Source organism: Pogoniulus pusillus, chromosome 33, assembly GCF_015220805.1.
Source record: "Pogoniulus pusillus isolate bPogPus1 chromosome 33, bPogPus1.pri, whole genome shotgun sequence".
NCBI lineage: Eukaryota > Metazoa > Chordata > Aves > Piciformes > Lybiidae > Pogoniulus > Pogoniulus pusillus.
This window is the reverse complement of record NC_087296.1, coordinates 3,003,336-3,022,282: the sequence shown is the minus strand read 5'-3', so window position 1 is coordinate 3,022,282 and position 18,947 is coordinate 3,003,336. Positions and strand designations below refer to the sequence as shown.

General features: G+C 48.1%; 1 protein-coding gene across 2 annotated transcripts in view; it reads right to left on the bottom strand.

Moving 5' to 3' along the window:
• PRDM1 (PR/SET domain 1) overlaps positions 1-18,947 on the bottom strand; it is a 106,232-nt gene that overhangs the window by 61,960 nt on the left and 25,325 nt on the right. Inside the window, exon 4 of one of the 2 annotated variants that reach the window (XR_010308185.1) lies at positions 6,536-6,687. The exons of the other annotated variant lie outside the window; for it this stretch is intronic. The gene's annotated coding sequence lies outside the window, so the exon portion shown is untranslated. Of the gene's footprint in view, positions 1-6,535; positions 6,688-18,947 lie in introns of those variants that run through there. 2 annotated transcript variants of the gene reach the window in all.

Below are 18,947 nucleotides of genomic sequence, written 5' to 3'. Positions count from 1 at the left end.
GGAAACACTCTTAATGTGGCTCCACCATCAGAACAAATGTGGAAGGGGAATAATAACAACACTTTTCCCTTGCAGTTATGAGGTGGTTTGGTTGTTGGGTTTTTTTTCCTCCTATGTGATTTGTAAGCAAATAGACATAACTTAGAATCACAGAATCAGGCAGGGTTGGAAGGGACCACAAGGATCATCTAGTTCCAACCCCCCTGCTATAGGCAGGGACACCCTACCCTAGATCAGGTAGGGTATCACCCTTAAACTAAGCCCGACATAGAAGTGCCAGACCTAACAGGGATTGTTTGCATCCTGAAGAACCAATCTCAGTTTGCAGCTGCCTTCAGGGGAGCTGCCTCCTGCATCTTAACTTCTGCCTCGCAGAGCTTAGCAAACGACTTCAATCATCACACCAAACAATTACTGACTCACGGCAAAATCAATCGAGAAGCTAATGCAGTTGAAACTGTACACAGATACGCTTCCTACAGGTGAGTAACTTCTCATGCATGAGTAGTGTGGCTGCTCTCAGTGGCATAACTCATGTGCAGAACCATTTGCAAAACCCAGGGCCCGGGATTGTAAAAGTCGCCCGAGCAGAAACCAGATCTTATCTGCCCGTAAAGCACCTGGCAGGGCACCTATCTTTGCCACTACATAAATTAATTATCACCACCATCTGAATTTTGTCAGCTCCAGCACTCTCCCCTAGCCTCAGACAGCAAATCCCTTCCCGCTTGCGCGCAGTGGATGCTGCTCACAAGCCCAGCCAGTTTCGATTGATCTCCTCGCGTCAGATTACAGATGTGAATATTTAACTGTTTGGGGGAGGATGGCCATGTAGAGCTGTTCCCAAAATTTGAATGCGAGGTGAACATGTGTAAGACATCTGAGCGACTTCTAAGGGCTGAGGGCCGGGTGGGGCAAGGGAAAACTTTAAAGGTTAAAAATATACCAAATTGAAATCCTGAAACATTTTGACCTTTAAACGGAACCTTCCTCCCCTCCTGAGCTTTAAAGATAAGTTTAGCAAACAAAATTTCACCCTGGGCTTGACACATAATCTGCTGAACTACTGAAGAAAGAAACAAACACTTTTTCTTTTAAGGAAAGAAAAAAAAAGGCATCTCGATATAATTTTAGGGAAGAGGCTCCCATAACTGCTGGGGATGGCTTCTACGCAGGAGTTTGGAGGCAAGGTGAAGCCCTTTTAGGTTTCAACAGGAAACAGAAACTTAGAAAGACAGAAAGAGTTGTGAAATAGCAGCTCAAAGATAAGGAAGCCTCGGCAAGATGACTTTTGGTCATCTGAAGAGAAAGAGAGTCATCGTCCTTAATCATTTCGGACTGATTGCTTCAGCTTGCCAATCTCACATTTCAGTAGGGGTTTACTGCTGAACCCACAGAAACAGGGAGGAGGGGGATGGGGAATGGTGGGACTGGAAGTGCCAGGCAGTTCCCTCAAGCCTTTTGGTGCACCTCAGCGACCAGTTTTTAGAAGTTCTCCCTTTTTCCCTTCAGGATTCTACCTCTAGATTTCATTTCCAAAGACAAAAGAAAACCAAACAAACCTCCAAAGACAACAACAACAAAACCACCACCAACAAAAAAACACCCCAAGAAACCCAGAAATACCAGGGGCAAGTAAGTCAATAGGGGAAAAATAAATGCTTCTTCCTCCCTTCCTTCTTTTTTTCCCCCACTCCTTCTCCCTAGGACAAACACCACATTTGAAGGGAACATTTCCATGTGTGATCGTTCGTTGGTAAAGCAAATCTTACTCATCAAGGCAGCAGCTGGTTTATCTGCTCCGTATGGGTACTCAGTGCACCTCTTTCTCTTCCGAGGTGTAGCTTTTGCTAGTGGAGTACTCAGCTCCTGCAGCAGGCAGGAAATACTCCAGCGAGCAATGAAAGTGCTCACCAGAGCAAAGCCAACCCAAAAGGGAGAAAAATAAACAACACCAATCAAAAATAGAATCACAGAATCAACCAGGTTGGAAGAGACCTCCAAGATCAAAGGAGTAAAGTTTAGGTGAGATAGAACTCCTAACCTACTGACCACATGCAGGCTAAGACATTGGTTTTAACTCCAATCACAAAGACTCTGATTAAATTATACATTACACCAAAAAAACACCCAACCTGTCTCACTGAAATGGGGGAGGGAAAAAAAACACCCCAAGGTTGTTTATTCTTATTCAAGAGACCTGCTTGGGTGCACACAACAACTCCTCACCTGCTACCTTATTTCTATACCTTATGGACGCACACTACAGCTCCTCACCTGCTACCTTAGTTCCATACCTTCTGGATGCACACAACAGCTCCTCACCTGCTACCTTAGTTCCATACCTTCTGGATGCACACCACAGCTCCTCACCTGCTACCTTAGTTCCATACCTTCTGGATGCACACAACAGCTCCTCACCTGCTACCTTAGTTCTATACCTTATGGATGCACACAACAGCTCCTCACCTGCTACCTTAGTTCTAAAAGCTTTTTCTTTTGTTGCTCCACACAACCAGAGAAGCTCCACAAGGCAGTTTCTGGTAATGTATCTTCAAATTCTTAACTAGGTCCTTGAAAAGCTCCCAAATGTCCTGATGAGTTTATTGGTGTTTACCATTTCTGTAGGCAGTGTGGTGCCAAGCTCTACATCCCAGAGCAATACTATTAATTCTCAAGCTTTAAGTGAAAGAAAGCACTCAAGTGGATGATTAAAAATACAGGGGGTGGGGGAGATGTCAGCTTAAACCTGTCACCAAAAGAATTCCAGAAATAAACAGTGCATGATTAAAATCCAAACAGGGACAACATCAATATCATCCACTCTGAACCTTCACCTCTTTGCCTACTGGTGCTGTGCAATAGAAAACTGAACGCACAACATCCCACCCCGGAGACAACTCACCACGCTGCACCCAAAACCCGAGTACATCTTGAAAAAGGAGGGGAGGGAAGAGAAAGTCATTCAGGTGAGAAGTGACACAAAGCACAACTGACACTTGCCTGCACAAGCGCTTCCTTCAGTGGTACATCACCCTAGCGGCTGCGTCCACCTCAGGCGTTAACCCTTGGTGGCAGCTACTTACTCACAGCTCTCTCTCTCTCCATCACAAACACCAAGTGGAAACCTCACCTGGGATACAGGTCAGAATAAAGTGCAGTCTGCTGGCCGGTGCTAGGGCAGGTGTGAACAAGGGCCAGTCGGCAGCTTTCACACTGATGGCCAGGCCAGCAGCTCAGAGTCTTTATGAAGTGAGAAAGTAGAGCAGAAGCTCAGAGTACATCTTTTAAGCAGGATATTTAGGAGCCTCTGCAATCCTTTTACCAGACACACAAATGCAACCTGGCTGCTTGCTGCTGCCTCTTTTTTTTTCTCTTCCCCCCCCCCCCCCCCCCCCCCCCCCCAAGTCCTCCACTCTAAAAATACCAATCCTTCTCCCGAACGAGTTGGAAAGGACTTGAGAAGGGGTGGAGTAAGGGAAATCAGTGCAGCAAGTCACCTTTCAGCCACCTATGACATCAGCCTGCTGCCCTGATTCCTTCATTAATACCTTTGAGCTGAAAACAATGGGGCTGCCATTAAGCACCACACAGTTCGAGATAAGAAAGCCCTAAGCAGATAATAATCGGTGCATTTAGCTGGATTTCAAACATTCAGCTGCTTAATCATTTCTTCCTCACTGCATGCTACCCAAACACAGGGGGAATGCTTTGGATGCCTTGGGCTAAGGAAGAAGGAGCTCTGGGGTGTGGGGAAGAGGAGGGAGAGAGCGGTGTGGGGATTGGGGAGGGGGGGGGAAGGGGATTTCATTGGCAATCCTCTCGCTGGGAAATGAAAACATTTCTTAATTGCCATTAGGGAAATAGGTTAAATACAGGCTTGGTAAGCTGCTAAGGGCTGGCTAACAGATTACTGAGCGGATGGCTGCCGAGGTACACTCATTTCCACCGTATGACAGAGCAGGGAGTTCTTATTTTCTTCATAGTCTGCAAAGTCTGTTCCTGTCAGGCACTGGGTGTGAGACTGCTAGTTAGATTTTAACTAGTCACCTTCCAGCTGATGAAACGAGGCGCAGTTCCCCAGCCCTGAAGTGATTGCTTTAGTGCTTCATGCAGGGAAGCAGAAACTGCAGGACACGCTGAGGAGGAAGGCACTGCAAGAGCTGCCTGCTTTGCTCGCACGAATAGCAGTGAGTAATCACAGAATCAGAGGCACCCGAGACAGGATGCACATACCTGCCACACCAGGGAAAAGCACCAAACATCTCAGGATCCCCCCAAAGTGAAAGGAATCAGCGCCAAGCTTGAGCACCACAGTGGTCCTGCCAGCGTTGGGTGACTCTTCACCTCTGACACCTTGGGGCCCATGAGGGTGGGAGTACAGGCAACTGATGAACCCAAATGCCATCACTTGCCTGCTAAGACTTTCACAGCCTCTCCTGCCCCACATTCATCCAAGGCATCTTCACCTGTAGCCCACAAAGAGGATGGGAAAATAAAGTTTCCTTAAACCCTGCAGGAGCAAACCGAAACCAAGTTTCTCCCTAAATGGGCACAGCCTTACTCATCCACGACACTCAAAAGCGGCTCCAAGCAGCGCACACTGAGACACCATCCTGTAATCCTTCGTCATGCAAAACTCCCTCAGGCAGGAGTGGGAGTTCTATCCGAGCAAGGGCTGGGTTGCTCTAAGGAAAGCCTTTGTTCTGGGGCTCCCTGAAGCCAACGTACCGAGCTATGCAAACGATCCCGGGCTGGCAGGTGAAGCCGACAGGGGGTCATCTGAAGAACAAGTTTCTGGCAGCAATGCTACTTTACAGCAGTTGCTGCCACCCTCCTCTTTCTACCTGCGGACTCACTGACCTCCCCCCCACCCCAGCCCTCCCCCATGTGATGAAGACACAAGAACCTGGCTGTGCAAAATGGAGCAAAGAACTGCTCCAGCTGATAACTACCCTGTCTGGATGCTCTTCCACAAGCTTTACCTCACGCCCAGAACCAACTCGCAGGCAGGAAACACTCTGGCCATCATTTAATAAGCAAGGGACAGGCAGGCCACAGATATTCTACAGCACTGCAGATTAATCACCCAGAAAGGCCAATGCCCAATGCCCACCCTACCCACATCTTTTAGCCTCTGTGACAGGGTTGCACCCAGGCCACCTACCATCAATGACCCAAAATGTGTCCAGAAATTGCCCAAAAGAATGCTGGTTGACTCAGAGCAAAACTGTTAGCAGCCATCCCAACCAACACCACTGACAACCATCCCCACCAGTGAGCAGCAACAGATTGCCAGCACCTAGGGCAGTGTGCAGCATCCTCATTCTTACTCCTGGAAAGGGGTAAGAGTCATTTCTGCCCACCAGTACCAGGCAAGCTCATGGCTCAAACTGGGACAGGCTATGCCTTGTGCTAGCATCATTAACCCAGAGGCTCAGGGGCTGATTGTTAAAGGTATTTTGTCTCCTCGGGAAACAGGGCAGAGCCTACATTAATCTCCACCACCTTTTGACGTGTTCAGTGTATGCCTGTCTGCACCACTGGACATCTTAACACGTTTTAAAGTCTGGTGCTAAGTGTTGGTTTTATCTGATTATATGTAAACCTCTTCCTTGCAGATGTCTGAAAGAGATTGATAAATGTGTTGTAAACTTTGGCTGCTTTTCTCCACAGCTGGTAAGGGGAGCTCTGAGAGAACAGACTCAAATTCAGGCACATGAAGCTGGGTCAAAAATCCCCCAGAAACACACTGGAGAGGCAGAGAATCACAGAATCACAGAATGCCAGGGGCTGGAAGGGACCTCCAAAGCTCATCCAGTCCAAACTCCCTGCCAGAGGAGGATCACCTAGAGCAGATCACTCAGGAACATGTCCAAGTGAGTTCTGAGTATCTCCAGAGAGGGAGATTCCACAACCCCCCTGGGCAGCCTGTTCCAGGGCTCTGTCACCCTCACAGGAAAACAATTCCTCCTCATGTTTAAATGAAACTTCCTATGCCTCAGCTTCCACCCATTGCTCCTTATGCTGTCACTGGGCATCACCCAGCAGAGCCTGGCTGCAGCCTCCTGGCACTCACCTGCACATCTTTATGACCACTGATGAGGTCACCTCTCAGTTTCCTCTCAGCAGCACAGCCCCAGCTCCCTCAGGCTCTCCTCCTAACAGAGATGTTCCATTCCCTTCATCATCTTTGTGGCTCTGTGCTGGACTCTCTCAAGCAGTTCTATGTCCCTCTCAAACTGAGGGGGAGGGAGCAGAACTGGACAAAGTCAACATTCTGCTGACTGGAGACAGACAACATTCCATTTGGATGGTCTGTCTCTTCCAAGTCAATATGCCTGCTATGAGATGAGACTTAAAGCCTGCTTTCCTGCGTGTGCAGCCAGGAAAAGATCACTGTGGAACAGCACCCACACTGCTAAGGGCTGCTGCCAAAGAGCACTGGCTCAGCTGTGCTGCTGTCACAGCCTGAGCTGGCACGGGCAGGAAGCCTGTTCACTTACAGAGCAGCAGACAGCATTTTACACTTGGCTTCATTTGCATGGAGTGTATTTCCCAGGAACACACTGGATCTTGATCCAAAGTCCACAAGACATGCACAGCTCAGCACTTTCCTTGGCTCTTGCTTGCCTTTATCACTTCTCACTCAGCAATGCCTGCCTGCTTCCTGTGCATATCAAGGACCTGTGAATTGACACAAGTCCCTGAGCTATGGAGAAGTATCCAAGGCTGATCCAACAGTGGAGAGGAATCTGAACACCCACCAGGGCAGCTGGGGAACCAAGGCTATAGCATGCTTGTTTCAAAGAGCCTGGGACAGATTCTTTGCATCTGCCAATCATCTGAGGTCAGATGTTTTCGTGCATGTTTTTCCTGTGACCACATATTTAGCCAAGGCCAACCTAAACTGGCCACAGCACTGCCAGAAGACAACTGAGTATGAAAGCATGATTTTTTTGCCAGGCTGGATGGGTGGGCAGAGGCCAATGGGATGAGATTGAACAAGGCCAAGTGCAGAGTTCTACACTTTGGCAACAACAACCCCAAGCAGCAATACAGACTGGGGACAGAATGGCTGAGAGCAGCCACTCAGAAAGGGACCTGGGGGTGCTGGTAGATAGGAGCTGAAAATGAGCCAGCAGAGTGCCCAGGTGGCCAAGAGAGCCAATGGCATCCTGGGCTGGCTCAGGAGCAGTGTGGCCAGCAGCACAAGGGAGGTTATTCTGCCCCTGTGCTCAGCACTGCTCAGGCTACATCTTGAGTGTTGTGTCCAGTTCTGACCTCCTCAGTTCAAGAGAGATGTTGAGGTACTGGAACACATCCAGAGAAGGGCAGCAAGGCTGGGGAGGGGCCTGGAGTACATGAGGAGGGGCTGAGGGAGCTGGGGGTGTGCTGCCTGCAGAAGAGGAGGCCCAGGGCAGAGCTCATTGCTGTCTGCAGCTACTCGAAGGGAGGCTGTAGCCAGGTGGGGTTGGGCTCTGCTGCCAGGCAAGCAGCAACAGAAGAAGGGGACACAGTCTCAAGCTGTGGCAGGGGAGTTCTAGGCTGGATGTTAGGAGGAAGTTGTTGACAGAGAGAGTGATTGGCATTGGAATGGGCTGCCCAGGGAGGTGGTGGAGTGGCTGTGCCTAAAGGTGTTGAAGCCAAGCCTGGCTGGGGCACTTAGTGCCATGGTCTGATTGATTGTCTAGAGCTGGGTGCTAGGTTGGACTGGGTGAGCTTGGAGGTCTCTTCCAACCTGGTTGATTCTGTAATTCTATGTATCAGAATATCCTTAGCAGCTGAGTGCAGCCAGCAAACTCTGGCTGGGTATAAGCAACACTGGGTTAGGTCCATGGAAATCAGTAGTGATGCAGAGAGTTAGGCAAGCTGAGAATGTGTCTTTTGTAACCTCTTTTGTGTAGGAACACTGAAATCTTCTCAAAAATAATCATTAATGCAGTGTTCATCTATGCTGTGCTTCCTTTTTTTGGCAGGGGAGTAACAGAGGTGTTCACTGTTATCTCAGTCTTTGGGACAAGCCTTTTCTTTTTTCTCAGCACAGATAACAGTTCAAGATGTGCACCTTGCAGCTCTTTTCATCTGGACATGCAAGCACAAGCATGACATACACTGTAAGCCTTTTTGAACATAGGACTAGGCTCTGGTTCAACACTTCTTAGCAAACAGGGGGGAAGGGGGGAAGGAGGAGAAAGGAGGGGAAAGGAGGAGCAAGGAGAGGAAAGAAGGAGAAAGGAGAGGAAAGAAGGAGAAAGGAGAGGAAAGAAGGGGAAAGGAGGGGAAAGGATGAGGTGAGGAAGGGGAAGAGTGGGTTGAGAGTAGCTCTGAAGAAAGAGACCTGGGTGTATTGATTGATGAGAAGCTGGAATAGGTTGCCCAGGGAGGCTTTGGATGCCTCCTCCCTGAGGATGTTCAAGGCCAGGTTGGATGAGGCCTTGAGCAGCCAAGTCTAGTTGAGAGGTGTCCCTGTCCGTGGCAGGGAGCTTGGAGTAGATGATCTCTAAGGTCCTTTCCAACCTAATCCATTCTATGAACTACATCAGAGCAGCTTCACTACAGCCCAGTACAGCCACATTAACAAGAAAATGAAGCTGGATGAAGTTATGGAGAACTAAGGAGGCAGTTTAAAGACTAAGCTTACTTAAAATAACTAATAACAAAGTGAACAACCTGACATGGGAGGGCTGAGTTTCTGTGTCACTTAATGCCTTTCAATCAAGATTAGATGGCTTCCTGAAAACAACTTTTAGGCCATTCAGTTAGGACTTGAGACCTGTGCAGGAATTACTGTGTGAACTTCTCTGACTGATGTTCTGCTGAAGATAACAACAAATTGTAGGCTTTAAACTCTTCATGCCTGGGAATGTGACCCACCATCACTTATGATGTGACAAAAACAGCTCCCTCAACTATTTATTAGAGAAGGGAAATTAATTTTAAAGACTATTAACTGAGCTTTTCATTACCCAAGTGCAATTTTTTGTGGCTGTCAGCCTCCTCTCCCTGCTTCTATCCGCAGCACAAACACACAACCCCCCCCAGCTCCTTTCAAGATGAGACCGAGTTAACGCTGGACTGACTGCACGAAAGGAAAAGAAGCTTGAGTTCCTATAAACCTTTCCAACTCCCCTCCCAGCTCCCCTCCCAGCTTGCACAGAGGAGTCTACTTTACAGCTTTATCCATGTAATGGTCCTGCAGACCTCTTCTTCGTGCCAAAACTTCCCTTTGAAGTCTGCTCTCCCATTAGCGTTTCAGTGGAGGTATTCGAACTGATCGCGCAAGCACAGCAGAGCTCCAGAACTGTCCAGGTTCCACCCCGTACAGTTGTTTCATGTTGCCTGTGATTTACAGGCTTAATTAATGCTCAAAAGAAGAGGAGCACATCTTTGGAGGAGCGTTCCCCCTCCCTCTGCACACAGACACACACGCACACCCCTCCTGCTTTGCTTTCTCTCCCGCACAAAGCAGCGCTCTCAGGGGCCCGCTGGACATTGTGCAGGATGGCTTTGCCAAGCAGAACGGAGCACACTTAATACTTCTCCTTTATAACCTTTGCAATAAATCAGCTACCACTCCACTTGCACGAGAACGGCCATTAGTGTCCTGTCCCCTCCCCCAGGCACTTCCCGAATGTTAAACAAAGTAGGAATAAACTGAAGCTGAGCAGAGCCAGCGAGCCCAGTAAATCAGTTTAATGAGAACTGCATCGCTCCTATGAAGTCCACTACTGAGCAAATAAGGTGGGCAGGAGAGGCTGAGCTCTCCACGGAGGCACTGGGGATGGGGAAGCACCAAGGTAGCGCTCGCACAGCCGATCCTCAGCAGCGGTGCATGCCTGTTGTGAACTCTGCTCTCCAGAGCCACACTGCCTGCAGCTTGCTGCTGCAATCCATTGTTTGGATTTGGCTGTTTCCTCTCCCGTCTGTGGTTTTGCTCCTCCATGCTTTCCCACAGAAGTGGAGGGGTTGGGTTTTTTTTTGTTGTTGTTTACCCATTTTCACCACTTATCTCCTCTGAGATTCACTTTGACTCTCTACATATCCTTCTCAGGTCTCCCCTAGTCCCATATCTACTGCGAGTGACCACATCTACACAGCTACACGAGACACTGCTGCTCCAAAGCTGGAAAGCAACTCAGCCTGTATTTGCAGGAAGGCAGAATGCTAAAGAAACCACATCAAATTCTGTATGTGACAGCCTGTAGACTCCAGACATTCAGCATTAAAAAGACCTCAAAAGTGTAAACATCCCCCTTCCAAAGAAAACCAAACCCAAACCCAACCAATGCGAGCTGGCTCAACCATTTCTCCAAACCAAGGGCAGTAGCTCGCACAAATGGGGCCAAGAATTAATTTTCTTGGTCAAAGGGGACTAAGAAGCCTATTACCACCCACATGTCAGTTCCCATCTCACTGCTTCAGCCTGTCCTTGTTCACTCAATCTCATGCACTCAGAAAAAAGAGCTGAGCAAGCTCAGGACTGAGCATGTCCCCTCTGCACAGCGCTCCAGCCACAAAGCTGATGGACAGGAGAAGGCACGGCCCAGCCATTCAGATCACCTCTGTGGATCATCAGACTTCACTGCTGGTGCCCCAGCCCCAGCTGTAACTCTCTCCTGCTTGAAATGGGCACCTCTTTAAAACTTAAAGGCAGAAACATGGATCAGACTGGGAGGTGATGTGCTGGAGAGCAGCCCTGTGGAGAGAGACCTGGGAGTGCTGGTGGATAACCTCTATGGGACTGTAATGTGCCCTTGCGGGCAAGAGGGCTAATGGGATCCTGGGGTGCATTAAGCAGTGTTTAGCAGATCCAGGGAGGTTCTCTTCCCTCTCTACTCTGCCCTGGTAAGACCTCATCTGGAATACTGCCTTCAGTTTTGGGCTCTCCAGTTTAAGAGGGGCAGGGATCTGCTAGAAAGGGTCCAGCAGAGGGCTATGAGGATGATGAAGGAACTGGACCACTGCCTGATGAGGAGAGGCTGAGGGACCTGGGGCTGCTTAGTCTGGAGAAGAGAAGACTGAGAGCAGATCTAATAAATGTTTATAACTATCTGAGGGCTGGGGGTCGGGGGGGGGGCTCTGCTCACTGCTCCCTGTGATAGGACAAGGAGCAATGGATGGAAGCAGCAGCACAGGAGGTTCCAGCTCAACACAAGGGGGAACTTCTTTCCTGTAAGTGTCTCAGAGAACTGGAACGGAGAGGTTGTGGAGCCTCCTACTCTGGAGCATTTCAAGGCCTGTCTGGATGTGTTCCTGTGTGAGCTGAGCTAGACTGTACAGTCCTGCTCTGGCAGGAGGGTTGGACTGGATGATCTCTTTGGGTCTCTTCTAATCCCTGACATCCTGTGAGCCTGTGATCACCTTTTGTCTTCTGTCTTCTTACCTTCTCCAGAAAGAGCAAGCAGAGCCCACTTGTGAGATCCTGCTAGCACACAAAGTTTGGACCAAGATATAAACCTGTAAGCTTATATGCAAAGCTGATTTGTAAATCCTGCTCCCAGAACGTTGCTCTCTGCCCTGGGTGAAGAGTGGAACTTGATTCCCTCACATCACCGCACAGCCACACTTCTAACCCCAGCAGGAGGGTCATGAAACCCACTAGGAGCATCCTGTGCTGCTTCTCTGCCAGTGCACCAGTTCCTCAGCTGCACAATTACCTGAGAAATTTCCATCTTCATGCAATTTCCAGACTTGTCAATAGGAAAGCATATTATTACTGGCACCCCTCCACCCTCTGCATGGCTTCTGGGAAAAGGCAACTAATTGCTGCTAATCAGAGAGACAGAGCCCACTTTGCACTCTTTGGCCTCATGCTTTCTCCTCCCTCAGTGCAATGGAGAGGACACAGCTGGAGCTGCCAGCCTGGCCTGGGAGATGCAGAACCTCTGTCACTGCAGGCACAGCAAAGTCTCTTCTGTACAGCTAAGGGGAGCAGGTCCTTCAGAGCTTATGAACACAATATTTAAGGATGTTAACATGGTATCTGTCAGATGAGGAGAGGAGCAGAATACATGTACTAGGGTTAGTTTGGAGACCCTGCTTATCTACCATCAGCTTGCACTTTATGCAAAGCCAGTGCTGAGAGCTCTTAAGAATTCCACTGTTGAGTTCTACAGCAGAGACTTTGTTTAAATCCTTGCATTAGAAAAGAAGTAATTGTGTGGGAATCAACCTTCATGAGAGAAAGAAATTAAGCATCTAGCCTTCTTGATGACAAAACCAGCCTGAAACTGAACTAGTTGTCTAGTTCAGACTAGCCAAACCAGAAAACTAGTTTTCTAGTTCCAAACTAGCCAAATTCAGAAGGCTAATTGAAGAACTCAAAAGACTGCTTTCAAAACCCGTGATTTTTAAGCCAGCTTCATGATCTTAGAACCTGACTTGGAAGCTGAGGTTTGGTCACACCACAAGTGATAACCTAAAGACCTCGTTCCCTGCACTGTTTAATTCTCCCTCTTCCTTGGGCTTTTCTGCAGGTAAAAAACACTCCAAACAAACTCCTTTCTCCAACCTCTAGACCAATGCCTTACTCTAAGTTGTATTCAGCAGCCCTCTCCCGATAAAGGCAGAGGTTTTCTGACGAAGCAAATGCCCTCTGTGTCCACCGTTCTCAGGTTAATGACCACAACCCAAAGCCAAACGCTAAAAAAGCTGAGCTCAAGGCTTTTGGTACCAACAAAGAAGCAGTTTCAAGCTCCCATTCCGCACAAGCGCTCAATACGCGACACATAAATTAGGACGAACTTTGAGTTGCTCTTTCAGTCCCCGCCGCTCTCTGTCTCTTCTTCTGTGTTGCGGGTATTCAAACTACCTGGGATGACCCAGGGCTTCAGATAATCCAACAAACCCAGCACTTAAGGGAAACAAAGCAAAAGGCGAGCGGAAAGCACTAGAAGCCCCCGGCGCAGCTAATTCACCTTTCATTCTAAACGGCTGCATTTATCTCCCCCCTTTGTCCAAAGAGAGGGGAAAAGGTACTGCGTTCAGAGGAGAATAATAAAACAGTCCATAAATTCCACTTTCAAAGAGTTTGGAGAAGAGAAGGAGGCCTCCTTCACCTTCTCTCACCAGAACTTTGCAGGCGCCTGCACAGCAGGAATCTCACAGAGGTGGCACTGAGCCTCAGCAAGTTTGCTGCCCACACCAAGCTGTGCAGCGCAGCAGACAGGCTGGAGGCGCAGGGAGGTGCTTGAGGCTCTGTCCCTGGAGGTGTTTCAGGCCAGCCTGGCTGAGGCTGTGGGCAGCCTGCTCTAGGGTAGGGTGTCCCTGGCCATGGCAGGGGGGCTGGAACTGGCCGCTCCTTGTGGTCCCTTCCAACCCTGCCTGATTCTATGATTCTATGATTTATTGTACCAGACTCATCAGCTTTGGTCATAGCCACCAAGGGGCCAGACCCAAAGCCCTCTGCACTGAGAGTCTTCCCTGTTGCCTTCACAGCTTTGGCTCAAGACCAGTGTTTGTCCATTCCTTTCAAGGAGCAACTTTCCCAAATAAGCCAGGGTTTATTTGGGATTCTTCCAAGGGCTACGTGACACTTCCAAGACTTTAGATGCATCCAAGTGACTTTCAGGAGCCAGTTCTCTGGTTTGGGTATTTTTTTTACATGGATAAAGCTTGAAGGAGGATAAAGCTTGAAGGAGGAGGGGATGGAAAGAGTCCCATATGAATCCATCTAGGGTTTTCTAGAGCCTTCTTCAGAAGTCTCCCTCAGGTCTGCAGGCACAAGCACACCACACCATCACCAGGCAGCCCTTTCCAAGCAGCAACCACAGCTTCTGAAGCAGTTGTGCCCAGGGGTGCTTATGAGGAGGGAATTGGTCAAACTGCCCACCTTAGACATTTTAGTGCTGGGGACCAGAGTGACCTGTTCTAGTGGGAGGTGTTCCTGGCTATGGTCAGGGACTGGAACTAGATGATCTTTGTGGTCCAAGGGGGCAGGAGAGCCCTGGGCTGGCTCAGGAGCAGTGTGTCCGGCAGGACAAGGGAGGTTCTTCTGCCCCTGTGCTCAGCACTGCTCAGGCCACAGCTCAAGTGCTGTGTCCAGTTCTGGGCTCCTCAGTTCAAGAGAGATGTTGAGGAGCTGGAAGGTGTTTGGAGAAGGGCAGCAAGGCTGGGGAGGGGCCTGGAGCACAGCCCTGTGAGGAGAGGCTGAGGGAGCTGGGGGTGTGCAGCCTGTTCAGGGCAGACCTCGTTGCTCTCTACAGCTCCCTGAAGGGAGGCTGTAGCCAGGTGGGGTTGGGCTCTTCTGCCAGGCAAGCAGCAACAGAAGAAGGGGACACAGTCTCAAGCTGTGCCAGGGAAGGTCTAGGCTGGATGTTAGGAGGAAGTTGTTGGCAGAGAGAGTGATTGGCATTGGAATGGGCTGCCCAGGGAGGTGGTGGAGTGGCTGTCCCTGGAGGTGTTGAAGCCATGCCTGGCTGGGGCACTTAGTGCCATGGTCTGGTTGATTGTCTAGGGCTGGGTGCTAGGTTGGACTGGATGAGCTTGGGGGTCTCTTCCAACCTGCTTGATTCTATGATTCTGTTATTCTGTGACTTGGCCAGTGCTACATTTGTTTGGTGTGTCTGGAGTGGAGCAGGTGGCAGTGTGCCTGCCATGGAGTGTCTCCCAGGTGGGGTGAACCCAGCATCCTGCTGTCCTTTCTGCCTGCAGCCCTGTGCACCCAGCATTTGGAGCACTGGCTTTGCATGGCCATCCTGAACTACTTGCAGAGCTCCTTGGGCAGACCTCTTCTCCAGAGCCTACAGTCTCCCACTCTGCCAGTTTTCCAGAAGTAACAAGTGGCTTGAGTTTGACAGGTCCTACAGCTGCTCGAGCTCACCTGGTAGGCTGAACCTGCCCTCAGTCACCAGCAAGTGAGGAAGAAGAGGGAGGTTTGAGGCTAATTGGAGTATTTTAATGAGAGAAATTAGATTGTTGGCTGTGAAAAGGAAACAATAGTGATGTCTATTTCACTGATAGGTTTTGCTTAGACATATCAAAGCAAGGACACAAAGGTGAGTGAGTCTCTGCCTGGCTGTCACCATATTAACTCTTCTGCCTGAACCTGCATATTCCCAACTGTTCATTCTGCTTCTAATACCTCTTGATGACCTTTCCAGCTCACCCTGCATGTAAGAGGGGATCCTGAGATAGAGGAGAGGGCAGAAAGGGTGGAAAGAAGGAGGGAGGTTGGTCGGGAGCCCCCTCTTGGGCTGCTGGGAGGTAGTTTGTATTTCTGTATTAGTTTTAGCTTGCATATAGCTGTAAATATTTGTAATATATTGTATATAAATGCTTGTAAATTGTACTAAGCTGTAAATGTAGCTTCCACAACTTCCAGCTGACTGAGTCTAGTCTGGTGAATTTGTGTGGGGAAGATGGGTTAAGTCCCAAACCACTACAACCATCTCCCTGGCCTTCCACTTTTGCTGCATGCTGGGACACCAGAGGCGGCTCAGAGCACCTACTGTGGGGCAGGCTGGTTCTCAGCAAGCACAGAAAAACTCTCAACATTGCATTTTGATCAGTGCCTGCTCCTTTACTAGGACTGGGGACCATCACCAGCCTCTGACTGTCTTCATCTTAAACATAAAAGCCTTCCCCTCAACAGTATCCAAAGGAATCTGGTGACAGCTCTAAAGCATGAGCAGGCAAAAATGCAACAGCCTTTCTCACCTTCATGGGGTGTAATAAGAGGAAAGTCTGAAGAAGCTTCACTCACTGCTGAACCTCCTGCTCACTAACAGATATATTTATATATATTTTTAGTGCTTAGAAATGCCTGTGGCACGTTTGAAATAAATACCCAGCTACAGAAATACTTTAACATTAAAATCACATGAAAAAAAAACCTCCTTGGCAGACCTGTGAGATCTACCCAACCCACATTCAATACCAGAGGGCTTATGGATGTCATGGTGAAGAACTTCTTCCCAGTGTCTAATCTAAATCTCCCTTCCTCTGGCTTGGATCCACTCCCCTCAGTCCTATCACTCCCTGACATCTAAAAAAGTCCCTCACCAGCTTTCTTGTAGCTTCCTTCAGATAGTGGAAGGCTACAATAAGGTCTCCTGGGAGCCTTCTCCTCTCCAAACTGAACAACCCCAACTCTTTCAGCCTGTGCTCACACGAGAGGCGCTGGAGGCTTTCCAGGCCTGTTTGGATGCTTTCCTCTGTGACCTGAGCTAGATTGTATTGTCCTGATCTGGCAGAGGGGTTGGACTCAATGATCTCTTTGGGTCCTTTCCAACCCCTCACATCCTGTGATCTAATTAACACAGCTTGAACCCTTCAGTACAAACGTTAAGCAGCCTGAAGAGGTGCAGGTTTTACAGCAGTACCTCTGCACAGGTGGAATTAGAACACGATTTGTTACAGCAGCACAGCACTGCAGACAAGGCAGCATCCTTATTTAGCAAGCTGCTAACATCCTGCAGTGACCACAGGAAAGTATTCAGGCTCTGGAAGAGTATTCCAGGTGGTCTTTAGGGCCAATATCCTGAGGTAGTTAGGTGCTTAACCTCCCTTCAAATCAAACAGGTTTGTTGGTATGCAAGGAGCTATATTTTGACTCTTTAGCAGCATTTTTACAGTATTCCCTTAAGAAGCTTGCTGCCAAAAAGCTGCATCTACCAAATTCCTACCAGCAGCAAATCCCTGTTTCCATCCAAAAATTAAGAGGGTCTTAATTCGACCTGAGCTGTGGCACAGACCTGCTCCTATGCACTCTGTGATTTTTTTAACTGCCCCTCGCAAGCACTACTGTGAAAACTCAACAGCACTTTGCCAAATGAAAGAAAATCAGAGTGTCCAGGGCAAGGCCCTGCAAAGTCCCTGCATGTTTACACTTGGCATCGGATTACACACGTTTGACTCCTTGATTTAGTGCCTGCACTTGTGTGTTTTCCCTGCTTTTGTCAGGAATAAAATACTGCTATTCCAAAGAGAAGTCTTTTGTTTAAAAAAGGGGGGAAAAAGAGGGAAAAAAAGGGGAAAAAAAGAAAATAAAAAAGAAAATTAAGAAAGAGAATAGAGAGATAAAAGAGAAAAAAGAGATAAGAGAGATAAGAGAAAAGAGAAGAGAGAAGAGAGAAAGGAAAAGAGAGAAGAGAAAAGAAAAAGAGAGAAGAGAAAAGAAAAAGAGAGAAGAGAAAAGAAAAAGAGAGAAGAGAAAAGAAAAAGAGAGAAGAGAAAAGAAAAAGAGAGAAGAGAAAAGAAAAAGAGAGAAGAGAAAAGAAAAAGAGAGAAGAGAAAAGAAAAAGAGAGAAGAGAGAAAAGAGAAAAGGGAAAAGAGAAAAGACAGAAAAAAGAAGAGCAAAGAGAAAAAAGGGAGAAAAGAGAGAAAACAGAAGAGAGCAGAGAGAAAATAGAGAAAAGAGAGAAGAGAAAAAAGAGAAAAAAGAGAAAAAAGAGAAAAAAGAGAAAAAAGAGAAAAAAGAGAAAAAAGAGAAAAAAGAGAAAAAAGAGAAAAAAAGAGAAAAAAGAAAAAAAAAGAAAAAAGAAAAGAGAGAAAAGAGAAAAAAGAGGTAAGAGAGAAAGGAGAGAAGAGAGTAGAGAGAAAAGGGAAGAGAGAAAAGAGAGAAGACAGAAAAGAGAAGAGCAAAGAGAAAAGAGAAAAGGGAGAAAAGAGAGAAAAGAGACAGAAGGGAAAAGAGAGAAGAGAGAAAAGAGAGAAGAGAAAAAAGAGAAAAAAGAGTAAAAAGAAAAGACAGAAAAGAGAGACGAGAGTAGAGAGAAAAGGGAAGAGAAAAGAGAGAAGAGTGGAAAGAGAGAAAAAAGAAAAGAGAAAAAAGAGAAGAGACAAAAGAGAAAAGAGAGAGAAAAGAGAGAAAAAAGAGGTAAGAGAGAAAAGGGAAAAGAGAAAAAGAAGAGAAAAGAGAGGAGAAAAAAAAGAAGCAAAAAGAAAAAGGAAAATATGAAAAAGGAAAAGGAAAAAGAAATAAGAAAAAAAGAAAAGGGAAAAAAATAAAAGAGAAAAAGAAAAGAAGAAAAAAAAAAGAAAAATAGAAAGAGAAAAAAAAGGGGGGAAAAGGCCTAGTTTGTACTGTGTGTACTTTTTGCCCCAGCCACAGAGAGGAGAAAAAAATTAAATAAATACATTTTAAGAAGAAATAAATAACCCAATAGTCAGAGGAGGGACTTTTTAGGCTGTCAGGGAGTGATAAGACTGGGGGGAATGGAGCAGAGCTGGAAATGGGGAGATTCAGCCTGGATGTTAACAAGTTCTTCACCATGAAGGTGGTGAGGGCCTGCAATGGGTTGCTCAGGGAGGTGTTTGAGGCCCCACGGCTGGAGGTATCACAGTATCACAGTACTGGATTGGAAGAGACCTCATAGATCATCAAGTCCAACCCTTTAGCACAGAGCTCAAGGCCAGACCATGGCATCAAGTGCCAAATCCAATCTTACCTTGAACAGCTCCAGGGACGGCGACTCCACCACCTCCCCGGGCAGCCCATTCCAGTGTCCAATGACTCTCTCAGGGAAGAACTTTCTCCTCACCTCCAGCCTAAATCTCCCCTGGTGCAGCCTGAGGCTGTGTCCTCTCGTTCTGGTGCTGGCCACCTGAGAGAAGAGAGCAACCTCCTCCTGGCCACAACCACCCCTCAGGCAGTTGTAGACAGCAATGAGGTCTCCCCTGAGCCTCCTCTTCTCCAGGCTAACCAATCCCAGCTCCCTCAGCCTCTCCTCGTAGGGCTGTGCTCAAGGCCTCTCCCCAGCCTCGTCGCCCTTCTCTGGACACGCCAAGTGTTTCAGGCCAGGCTGGCTGAGGCTGTGTGCAGCCTGCTCTAGGGCAGGGTGTCCCTGGGCACGGCAGGGGGGTTGGAACTGGCTGCTCCTTGTGGTCCCTTCCCACCCTGCCTGATTCTATGCTTCTGTGATGGCAGTCTGAGTAGTGGCGACGCCTGCTTGCAAGGCCGACGAGGGAGAAAGGCCCAGAGACAGAACACAAACAGTGGAGC